At 47.5% G+C, this 12,021-nt stretch overlaps 1 protein-coding gene across 4 annotated transcripts in view; it reads right to left on the bottom strand.

Annotated features, from left to right (window-relative positions):
- IHO1 (interactor of HORMAD1 1) overlaps positions 1–12,021 on the bottom strand; it is a 63,746-nt gene that overhangs the window by 34,223 nt on the left and 17,502 nt on the right. The window lies entirely within an intron of this gene.

Here is a 12,021-nt window from a genome sequence, read left to right as displayed (position 1 = left end):
GAATGATTTCTAGTATAAACTCCAGGACTCTATTCCCTTCTTAAGGCATCCAGGCTCACCAATCAGAAAGACATAATTTTTGCCCAAAGTCCTGCCATGGGGGTACTATCTGGAATTTTAGGATCTCTCTTCAGACTAGCAGGCCTAACAAAAGCTATTCCTGAAGCTAGGATATGGGGAGCTTCAGAAATGACATCCTTTCTATTCAAGTAAGGATAAAAGGCGTCGTCACTCTTCCAAACCTGGAGATCCCTCCCTTCCCTCAGGGTATGGCCCTCCACTTCATTTTGGAGGCTTCACATCTTTGGTTTTTTTTTTTTTTTTTTGAGACGGAGTCTCACTCTGTTGCCCAGGCTGGGGTGCAGTGGCTGGATCTCAGCTCACTGCAAGCTCCGCCTCCTGGGTTTACGCCATTCTCCTGCCTCAGCCTCCCGAGTAGCTGGGACTACAGGTGCCCGCCACCTCGCCTGGCTAGTTCTTTGCATTTTTTAGTAGAGATGGGGTTTCACCGTGTTAGCCAGGATGGTCTTGATCTCCCGACCTCGTAATCCACCCGTCTCAGCCTCCCAAAGTGCTGGGATTACAGGCTTGAGCCACCACGCCCAGCCAGGGCTTCACATCTTTATAGGATGGGGTAAAGTCCCAGTACTAACAGGAGAATGCTTAGGACTCTAACAGGTTTTTGAGAATGTGTTGGTAAGGGCCACTAAATCCGATTTTTCTCAGTCCTCTTTGTGATCTAGGAGGACAGGCAAGGGTGCAAGTTTCCAAGAATGTGTGAGTAAGGGCCACTAAATCCAACCTTCCTTGATCCTCCTTATGGTCTAAGAGGAAAACTACTGTTTCTGCTGCTGCGTTGGTGAGTGCAATTATTCCGATCAGCAGGGTCCAGGGACCGTTGTGCGTTCTTGGGCAAGAGGTGTTTCTGCTGTGCATTGGTGAGCGCAACTATTCCAATCAGCAGGGTCCAGGGACCATTGCAGGTTCTTGGGCCGGGGGTAGCAACAAACAAACGAAAACCATGGGCAGTTTTGTCTTTCAGATGGGAAACACTCAGTCATCAACAGGCTCACCCTTCAAATGCATCCTAAGCCATTGGGACCAATTTGACCTGCAAACCCTGAAAAAGAGGTGGCTCATTTTTTTCTGCACTATGGCCTGGCCCCAATATTCTCTCTTTGATGGGGAAAAATGGCCACCTGAGGGAAGTATAAATTACAATACTATCCTGCAGCTTGACCTTTTCTGTAAGAGGGAAGGAAAATGGAGTAAAATACCTTCTGTCCAAGCTTTCTTTTCGTTGAAGGAGAATACACAACTATGCAAAGCTTGCATCCCACAGAAGGACCTCCATATCCTAGCCTCCCTATAGCTCCCCTTCCTATTAATGATAAGCCTCCTCTAATCTCCCCTGCCCAGAAGGAAACAAGTAAAAAAATCTCCAAAGGACCACAAAAATCCCCAGGCTATCGGTTATGTCCCCTTCAAGCTGTAGGGGGAGGGAAATTTGGCCCAACCCGGGTACATGTCCGCTTCTCCTTCTCTGATTTAAAGCAGATCAAGGTCAATCTAGGGAAGTTTTCAGATGATCCTGATAGGTATATAGATGTCCTACAGGGTCTAGGGTAAACCTTTGATCTCTCTTGGAGAGATGTCATGCTATTGTTAGATCAAACACTGGCCTTTAATGAAAAGAATGTGGCTTTAGCTGCAGCCCGAGAGTTTGGAGATACCTGGTATCTTAGTCAAGTAAATGATAGAATGACAGCTGAAGAAAGGGACAAATTCCCTACCAGTCAGCAAGCCATCCCCACTATGGATCCCCACTGGGACCTCGACTTAGATCATGGGGACTGAGTCACAAACATCTGTTGATCTGTGTTCTAGAAAGACTAAGGAGAATTAGGAAAAAGCCCATGAATTATTCAATGATGTCCACCATAACTCAGGGAAAGGAAATCCTTCTGCCTTCCTCGAGCGGTTATGGGAGACCTTAAGAAAATATATTCCCCTGTCACCCGACTCACTCGAGGGTCAACTGATCCTAAAAGATAAGTTTATTACCCAATCAGCCACAGATATCAGGAGAAAGCTCCAAAAGCAAGCTCTGAGCCCCGAACAAAATCTGGAGGCATTATTAAACCTGGCAATCTCAGTGTTCTATAATAGGGACCAAGAGGAACAGGCCCAAAAGGAAAAGCGAGATCAGAGAAAGGCCGCAGCCTTAGTCATGGCCCTCAGACAAACAAACTTTGGTGGTTCAGAGAGGACAGAAAATGGAGCAGGCCAATCACCTGGTAGGACTTGTTACCAGTGTGGTTTGCAAGGACACTTTAAAAAAGATTGTCCAATGAGAAACAAACTGCCCCCTCTCCCATGTCCACTATGCCAAGGCAATCACTGGAAGGTGCACTGCCCCAGAGGACAAAGGTTCTCTGGGCCAGAAGCCCCCAACCAGATGATCCAACAATAGGACTGAGGGTGCCTGGGGCAAGCACCAGCTCATGTCATCACTCTCACTGAGCCCCGAGTACATATAACCATTGAGGGCCAGGAAATTGACTTCCTCCTGGACACTGGCACAGCCTTCTCAGTGTTAATCTCCTGTCCCAGGCAACTGTCCTCAAGGTCCATTACTATCCGAGGAATACTGGGACAGCCTGTAACCAGGTTTTTCTCCCACCTCCTCAGTTGCAATTGAGAGTTTCATATGCCTTTCTTGTTATGCCTGAAAGTCTCACACCCTTATTAGGGAGGGATATATTAGCCAAAGCTGGAGCTATTATCTACATGAATATGGGGAACAATTTACCCATTTGTTGTCCCCTGCTTGAGGAGGGAATCAACCCTGAAGTCTGGGCATTGGAAGGAACAAACTCAAGCTCCAGCCTTAAGCCATCCCACAAGACAAAACTTCTCTTTATTCATCAGAGAGAGCAGGGATAGCTCCTGGAGTCCTTACTCAGACTCGCGGGACAACCCCACAACCAGGGGCATACCTAAGTAAACAACCAGGGGCATACCTAAGTAAAGAAATTAACGTAGTAGCAAAAGGCTGGCCTCACTGTTTACGGGTAGTTGCAGTAGTGGCAGTCTTAGTGACAGAGGCTATCAAAATAATACAAGAAAAGAATCTCACTGTCTGGACTACTCATGATGTAAATGGCATACTAGATGCCAAAGGAAGTTTATGGCTATCAGACAACTGCCTACTTAGATACCAGGTGCTACTCCTTGAGGGAACAGTGCTTCAAATACGTACGTGCCGTCAACCTTGCCACTTTTCTCCCAGCAGATGGGGAACCAATCAAGCGTGACTGCCAACAAATTATAGTCCAGACTTATACTGCCCGAGATGATCTCTTAGAAGTCCCCTTAGCTAATCCTGACCTTAACCTATATACTGATGGAAGTTCATTTGTGGAGAATGGGATATGAAGGGCAGGTTATGCCATAATTAGTGATGTAACTGTACTTGAAAGTAAGCCTCTTCCCCCAGGGACCAGCGCCCAGTCAGCAGAACTAGTGGCACTTACCCAAGCCTTAGAACTGGGAAAAAGAAAAAGAATAAATATGTATACAGATAGCAAGTATGCTTATCTAATCCTACATGCCCATGTTGCAATATGGAAAGAAAGGGAGCTCCTAACCTCTGGGGGGAACCCCCATTAAATACCACAAGGAAATTATGGAGTTATTACATACAGTGCAAAAACCCAAGGAGGTGGCAGTCTTACACTGCCAAAGCCATCAGAAAGGTGGAGGAGAAAAGACAGAAGGAAACTGTCCGGCAGATGCTGAGGCCAAAATTGCTGTCAGGTGGAACATCCCATTAGAAATACCTATGGGGCCAGGCGCGGTGGCTCACGCCTGTAATCCCAGCACCTTGGGAGGCCGAGGTAGGCGGATCACGAGGACAGGAGATCGAGACCATCCTGGCAAACACGGTGAAATCCCGTCTCTACTAAAAATACAAAAAATTAGCTGGGTGTGGTGGCAGGCACCTGTAGACCCAGTCACTCGGGAGGCTGAGGCAGGAGAATGGTGTGAACCTGGGAAGTGGAGTTTGCAGTAAGCCAAAATTGTGCCACTGCACTCCAGCCTGGGCGACAGAGCAAAACTCCATCTCAGAAAAAAAAAGAAAAAAAAAAAAGAAATACCTACGGAAGGACCCTTGGTATGGAACAACCCCCTCCAAGAGATTAAGTCCCAGTATTCCCCGACTGAAACAGAATGGGGACTTTCACAGGGGCATGGTTTTCTCCTCTCAGGGTGGTTAACAACAGAAGAAGGAAAGGTACTTATACCGGAAGCCAGTCACTGGAAAATACTTAAAACCCTCCATCAAACTTTACATACAGGTATTAAAAACACTCATCAGATGGCCAAATCCCTATTTACAGAGCCAAATCTCCTCTGGACCATCCGACAGGTAGTCAAAGCCTGTGAGATGTGCCAAAGGAATAATGCTTTGGTCCATCATAAGGCTCCTTTGGGGGAACAAAGAATAAGTCACTATCCCGGAGAAGACTGGCAGTTAGACTTCACCCATATGCCTAAGTCAGAGGGATTTCAATACTTGTTTGTGTCTGTGTTGATACCTTTACAAATTGGATAGACACTTTCCCCTGCAAGTCAGAGAAGGCTCAGGAAGTGATTAAAGTCCTAACTCATGAAATAATTTCTAGATTTGGGCTTCCCCAAAGCTTACAGAGCAACAATGGTCTAGCTTTTTTTTTTTTTTTTTGAGACAGAGTCTCACTCTGTTGCCCAGGCTGGAGTGCAGTGGCGCGATCTCAGCTCACTGCAAGCTCCGCCTCCCGGGTTCATGCCATTCTCCTGCCTCAGTTGGGACTATAAGCACCCGCCACCATGCCGGGCTAATTTTTTATATTTTTAGTAGGAGACGGGGTTTCACCATGTTAGCCAGGATGGTCTCAACGTCCTGATCTTGTGATCCGCCCGCATCAGTCTCCCAAAGTGCTGGGATTACAGGCGTGAGCCACTGCACCCGGCCAATGGTCCAGCTTTTAAAGCCACGATAACTCATGGAATTTCCACCTTCACTGTGCCTGGAGGCCACAATCCTCAGGGAAGGTCGAGAAGGCAAATGAAACACTCAAGAGGGACTTAAGGAAACTAACACAAGAAATTCATCTCCCATGGCCTACTCTTTTGCCCACCGCCCTGTTGAGACTCCGAAATTCTCCTCACAATATGGGGCTCAGTTCATATGAAATGCTGTATGGACAACTTTTTCTCACAAATGACCTCCTACTTGATCAGGAAACGGCCAACTTGGTCAAAGACATAACTTCTTTGACAAAATATCAATGAAACCTTAAAAATCTACCTGAAGGATGTCACAGAGAAAAGGGAACACAGTTGTTTCAACCAGGAGATCTAGTGTTGGTCAAATCTCTCCCATCTACTTCCCCATCTATGGATTCTTTGTGGGAAGGACCATACTCGGTAATCCCCTCTACCCTCACTGTAGTTAAGGTGGCAGGAGTGGAATCTTAGATTCACCACACCCGAGTTAAATTTTGGACACCCCGGCCAGGCGCGGTGGCTCAAGCCTGTAATCCCAGCACTTTGGGAGGCCGAGACGGGTGGATCACAAGGTCAGGAGATCGAGACCATCCTGGCTAACATGGTGAAACCCCGTCTCTACTAAAAAATACAAAAAACTAGCCGGGCGAGGTGGCGGGCGCCTGTAGTCCCAGCTACTCGGGAGGCTGAGGCAGGAGAATGGCGTAAACCCGGGAGGCGGAGCTTGCAGTGAGCCGAGATCGCGCCACTGCACTCCAGCCTGGGTGACAGAGCCAGACTCCGTCTCAAAAAAAAAAAAAAAAAAAAAAAATTTTGGACACCCCCTGAGGAACCTGCAGGACTGTCAGCTCAGGAGTCCCAAGATCAGCCAGATCAGTCTCGATATGCCTGCAAACCATTGGAGGACTTGCATCTCCTATTTCAGAAGGAAACATCCCAGACTAAAAAGGCTCCTATAGCTGATCCTGAGGAAAAACCCCTTCCTCTTTAAAAAAGTTAAGTGAAGGCCCGGCGCGGTGGCTCAAGCCTGTAATCCCAGCACTTTGGGAGGCCGAGACGGGCGGATCACAAGGTCAGGAGATCGAGACCATCCTGGCTAACACGGTGAAATCCCGTCTCTACTAAAAAATACAAAAAAAAAAACTAGCTGGGCGAGGTGGTGGGCGCCTGTAGTCCCAGCTACTCGGGAGGCTGAGGCAGGAGAATGGCATGAACCTGGGAGGCGGAGCTTGCAGTGAGCTGAGATCCGGCCACTGCACTCCAGCCTGGGCGACACAGCGAGACTCCATCTCAAAAAAAAAAAAAAAAAAAAAAGTTAAGTGAAAACCTACATAATCTTTAACACCTCTCCTTGCCCCTTTAATGGAATCCTTTTACTATTTCATCATATTATTAAGCAGCATACTAACTATACTCTTTGTGATAGAACTACATACTATAGCTCCTGCCAAGACGAAAATCATAGTCACATCAACCTTTTTTCTATCTTCCTTCCTTCTGACAGCAATTTACTCCTACCTTTAACTCAGACTAGATAAAATGATCTCGTCTTCTGGAACACCCTCTTTACCTTCCTATTTACTCTTTGCCTATCCATCCCTCCTGCTTCCTCGGACACCTCATACAATTGCCCCTCCCCTTACACTAGCTCCTAATTACCTCTTCAAGATTCTCAACTTAACCCACTCTCTGTTAAACCAGTCCAATCCTTCCCTGGAAAATGACGGTTGGCTTTGTAGCTCTCTATCTATCAGCACAGAGCCATAAAACTAATACCCCTACTTATAGGGTTAGGAATGGCTACTGCTATAGGAACCAGAATAGCCGGTTTATCTACTTCATTATCCTACTACCACACACTCTCAAAGGATTTCTCAGGCAGTTTGCAAGAAATAATGAAAACTATCCTTACTCTACAATCCCAAATAGACTCTTTGGCAGCAGTGATTCTCCGAAACCACTGAGGCCTAGACCTCCTCACTGCTGAGAAAGGAGAACTCTGCACTTTCTTAGGGGAAGAGTGTTGTTTTTACACCAACCAGTCAGGGATAGTACAAGATGGGTCCACCCAGCGTTTACAGGAAAACGCTTCTGAAATCAGACAATGCCTTTCAAACTCTTATACTAACCTCTGGAGTTAGGCGACATGGCTTCTCCCCTTTCTAGGCCCCATGACAGCTGTCTTGCTATTACTCGCCTTTGGAACCTGTGTTTTAACCTCCTTGTCAAATTTGTTTCCTCTAGAATCGAAGCCATCAAGCTACAGATGGTCTCACAAATGGAACCCCAAATGAGCTCAACTAACAACCTCTACCGAGGACCCCCAGATCAACTCACTGGCTCTTTGGCAGGCCTAGAGAGTTCCCCTCTGGAGAACACTACTGCTGCAGGGCTCCTTCTTTGCCCCTAACCAGCAGGAAGTAGCTAGAGTAGTCATTGCCCAATTCCCAACAGCAATTGGAGTGTCCTATTTAGAGGAGGGATTGAGAGGTGAAGCCAGCTGGACTTCCTGGCTCGAGTGAGGACTTGGAGAACTTTTGTGTCTAGTTAAGAGGATTGTAAATGCACCAATCAGCGCTTTGTAAAAATGCACCAATAAGCACTATGTGTCTAGCTAAAGGATTGTAAACGCACCAATCAGCACTCTGTAAAAACACACCAATTAGCACTCTGTAAAAACGCACCAATCAGCACTCTGTAAAATGCACCAATCAGTTCTCTGTAAAATGGACCCATCAGCAGGATGTGGGCAGGGCCAAATAAGGTAATAAAAGCTGGCCACCTGAGCCAGCAGCGGCAACCCACTCAGGTCCCCTTCCACACTGTGGAAGCTTTGTTGTTTTGCTCTTCACAATAAATCTTGCTGCTGCTCTCTTTGGGTCCACATCACCATTTTTTTTTTTTTTTTTAAGACAGAGTCTTGCACTGTCACCCAAGCTGGAGTTCAGTGGCGCTATCTTGGCTCACTGCAAGCTCTGCCTCCTGGGTTCATGCCATTCTCCTGCCTCAGCCTCCTCAGTAGCTGGGACTACAGGTGCCCACCACCACACTCTGCTAATTTTTTGTATTTTTAGTAGAGATGGGGTTTCACTGTCTCAGCCAGTATGGTCTCAATCTCCTGACCTCGTCATCCACCCACCTTGGCCTCCCAAAGTGCTGGGATTACAGGCATGAGCCACCGTGCCCAACCAGGTCCATACCACCTTTAAGAGCTGTGACACTTGCCACAAAGGTCTGTGGCTTCACTGCTGAAGTCAGCGAGACCACAAATCCACCAGAAGGAAGAGACTCCAGACACATCTGAACATCTGAAGGAACAAACTCTAACACTCACCGCAAAGGTCGGCGGCTTCATTCCTTAAGTAAGCAAGACCAAGAACTCCCTGGAAGGAATAAATTCTGGACACAAATCTACTGTGGCATTACCGGGTATGGTGGGGGACAGGCATTATACAGGGATGAGGGAATGGCCTGAGCCAGAAATGCCCTGGTTTGGAACAGAGCCTGGGATGGGACCCTCATGGCATTTCCCAAAATTAAAAGGAAAAGGCTCAAATGTAGCTATAATATTTCCCTGTTGATCTAGGGGGTGTATCCTAACAGGTAACTGCCAAGCCTCTATATCACACTCGTGTCTAGCTCACTGAATTCCTGCGTGAATAGAACTGAGAGGGGTTGCTCAAGGCACTGCTGAGTCACTGGGGCAACCACTTTTCACCCAGTGTCCTCTGGAAAAGAAAGATCTGGGGCTGGGCGCGGTGGCTCAAGCCTGTAATCCCAGCACTTTGGGAGGCCGAGACGGGCGGATCACAAGGTCAGGAGATCGAGACCATCCTGGCTAACACGGTGAAACCCCGTCTCTACTAAAAAATACAAAAACCTAGCCGGGCGAGGTGGCAGGCGCCTGTAGTCCCAACTACTCGGGAGGCTGAGGCAGGAGAATGGCGTGAACGCGGGAGGCAGAGCTTGCAGTGAGCTGAGATCCGGCCACTCCAGTCTGGGCGACAAAGCGAGACTCTGTCTCAACAACAAAAAAAAAAAAAACAAGAAAGATCTGGAGGGTCAGGCCACTCTTTTTCTTCAAAATAAGGAGGGGGTGCAGAAGAGTAGGGATGAACCTCTTCCTCCTTTGCCACTTTAGCTTTAGCTGGCAAACAAACCTGCTCTGTTACCTCTTCTGTTACTCCTCATGATTAGTATGAAAAGGTTCCAAGATGGAATGAACCAGAGCCCACACTTGTCCCATTGTTGCCCTGATGCTTCCGAGCTCCCCTTCTTACTCACCACAGGGATTGCTTAAGAGTACTCAGGTGTCCTCCAGCTTAGTTCCACATTCTCCAACTGTTGCTATGGCGACCCTTTGGCCAGGATTCGAGCCCCACGTATGGGCACCACTTGCTGAGACCAGCTCAGTTGTTGAGACCCTAACCCAGTGGTGCTAGAGGAATTAAAGACACACACAGAAATATAGAGTGTGGAGTGGGAAATCAGGGGACTCACAGGCTTCAGAGCTGACAGCCCCGAACAGAGTTTGATCCACATATTATTGACATCAAGCCAGTGATAGGCATTATTTCTACAGATTATAGATTAACTAAAAGTATTCCTTAAGGGAAGCAAAGGGATGGGCCAAAACAAAGAGAGGGGCTCTGGCTGGTTATCTGCAGCAGGAACATGTCCTTAAGGCACAGATCACTCATGCTATTGTTTGTGGTTTAGTATTGCCTTTAAGCGGTTTTCTGCCCTGGGTGGGCAAGGTGTTCCTTGCCCTCATGCCGGTAAACCCACAACCTTCAGTGTGTGCGTCAAGGCCATCACGAACATGTCACAATGCTGCAGAGATTTTGTTTATGGCCAGTTTTGGGGCCCATTTATGGCCAGACTTGGGGGTCTGTTCTCAACAATGGGGTTTCACCATGTTGGCCAGGCTCGTCTCAAACTCCTGACCTCAAGTGATCCACCTGCCTCGGCCTCCCAAAGTGCTGGGATTACAAGCATGAGCCTCTTTTTTTTTTTTTTTTTTTTTTTTGAGACAGATCTTGCTCTGTCGCCCAGGCTGGAATGCCATGGCATGATCCCATCTCACTGCAACCTCTGCTCAGGTGATCCTCCCAACTCAGCCACCCTAGTAGGCATGCACCACCACACCCAGCTAATTTTTTTATTTTTTGTAGAGATGGGGTTTTGTCATTGTAAGGTACATGGATGTGCTTTAGTCAAGGAATAGGAAGAGGCAGATATTCAGGCCTGCATGACTCAGTGAGTTTGGTGTGCAAGCGCATAACTCTACTTGTTATATAACCTGTTTGTGTAAGTTCATACTTGGCTCTATGCCACTATTGTCTGAAAAAGGTATAACTGCAGCCAGGTGCAGGGGCTCATGCCTATAATCCCAGCACTTTGAGAGGCCAAGGTGGGTGGATCATAAGGATAAGGTCAGGAGTTCAAGACCAGCCTGGCCAACATGGTGAAACCCCATCTCTACTAAAAATACAAAAATTAGCCAGGCATGGTGGCACGTGTTTGTAATCCCAGCTACTTGGAAGTCTGAGGCAGGATAATCGCTAGAACCCAGGAGGCGGAGGCTGCAGTGAGCCAAGATCACACCACTGCACTTCAGCCTGAGTGACAGAGCAAGACACTGTCTCAAAAAAAAAAAAAAAAAAAAAAAAAAAAGGTATAACTGTCCTGCTGACATTGTACAGGGATCTCTTGGGGGTTTGGCTTGGCCTGGCTCAACATGACTTGACATGGTGGGCATGCTGGTGCCCAGAGAGGAGAGAGAGCCGGAGCTGTCCTTTGCAGACTGACAGGAGCGAACCAGGATACACCTCAGCTTGCTTGTGCCAAGAGAAAGAGTTAAGCTGCTGACCCTGAAGGGAAGGGAGAGCCAGCTGCACAGCTGTGCATGGGGGCAGCCAGCTCAAGCAGACAAGACAGGGCAGACAGTGTGAAAGTAAGCTGCTAATAAGAAAGCCAGTGTGAGAGTAAGCTGCTAATCAGAAAGCTGCAGAATAAAACCATATTCATCTGTCTACAGACTCCAAAATATTCTTTCTGCTTATCCACCAACTCCCCTTGGACTTCAGCATGGGCTGTACCCAGACCCCGGGAACTGACAGCCATGTTGCCCAGGCTGGTCTCAATAATATTACTATCTGAGCTCTGCCTTCTGTCAGATCAGTGCCAGCATTAGATTCTCACAGAAGCACAAACCCTATTGTGAACTGCACAATGCAAGGGATCTAGGTTGTGCACTCCTTATGAGAATGTAATACCTGATGATCTGCCACTGTCTCCCATCACCCCCAAATGGGACCATCTAGTTTCAGGAAAACAAGCTCAGGGCTCCCACTAATTCTACATCATAGTGAGCTGTATATATTTTTTCTTTTTTTTATATTATACTTTAAGTTCTAGGATACATGTGCACAACGTGCAGGTTTATTACTTATGTATACATGTGCCATGTTGGTTTGCTGCACCCATCAACTCGTCATTTACATTAGGTATTCCTCCTAATGCTATCCCTCCCCCAGCCTCCCACCCCCCAACCAGCCCTGGTGTGTGATGTTCCCCGCCCTGTGCCTATGTGTTCTCATTGTTTAACTCCCACCTGAGTGAGAACAAGCGGTGTTTGGTTTTCTGTCCTCCTGATAGTGTGTCCAGAATTGGTGGGTTCTTGGTCTCACTGACTTCAAGAATGAAGCCACAGACCCTCGCAGTGAGTGTTACAGTTCTTAAAGATGGTGTGTCCGGAGTTTGTTCCTTCAGATGTTCACATGTGTCTGGAGCTTCTTCCTTCTGGTGGGCTCGTGGTCTCGCTGTCAGGAGTGAAGCTGCAGACCTTCGTGATGAGTGTTACAACTCTTAAAGGCAGTGCATCTGGAGTTGTTCATTCTTCCCAGTGGGTTCGTGGTCTCGCTGGCTTCAGGAGTGAAGCTGCAGACCTTCGTTGTGAGTGTTACA

This window comes from Macaca fascicularis, chromosome 2 (assembly GCF_037993035.2).
Source record: "Macaca fascicularis isolate 582-1 chromosome 2, T2T-MFA8v1.1".
Classification (NCBI taxonomy): Eukaryota; Metazoa; Chordata; class Mammalia; order Primates; family Cercopithecidae; genus Macaca; species Macaca fascicularis.
The sequence above is the reverse complement of the archived record's forward strand: the minus strand, read 5'-3'. Positions and strand labels throughout refer to the sequence as shown.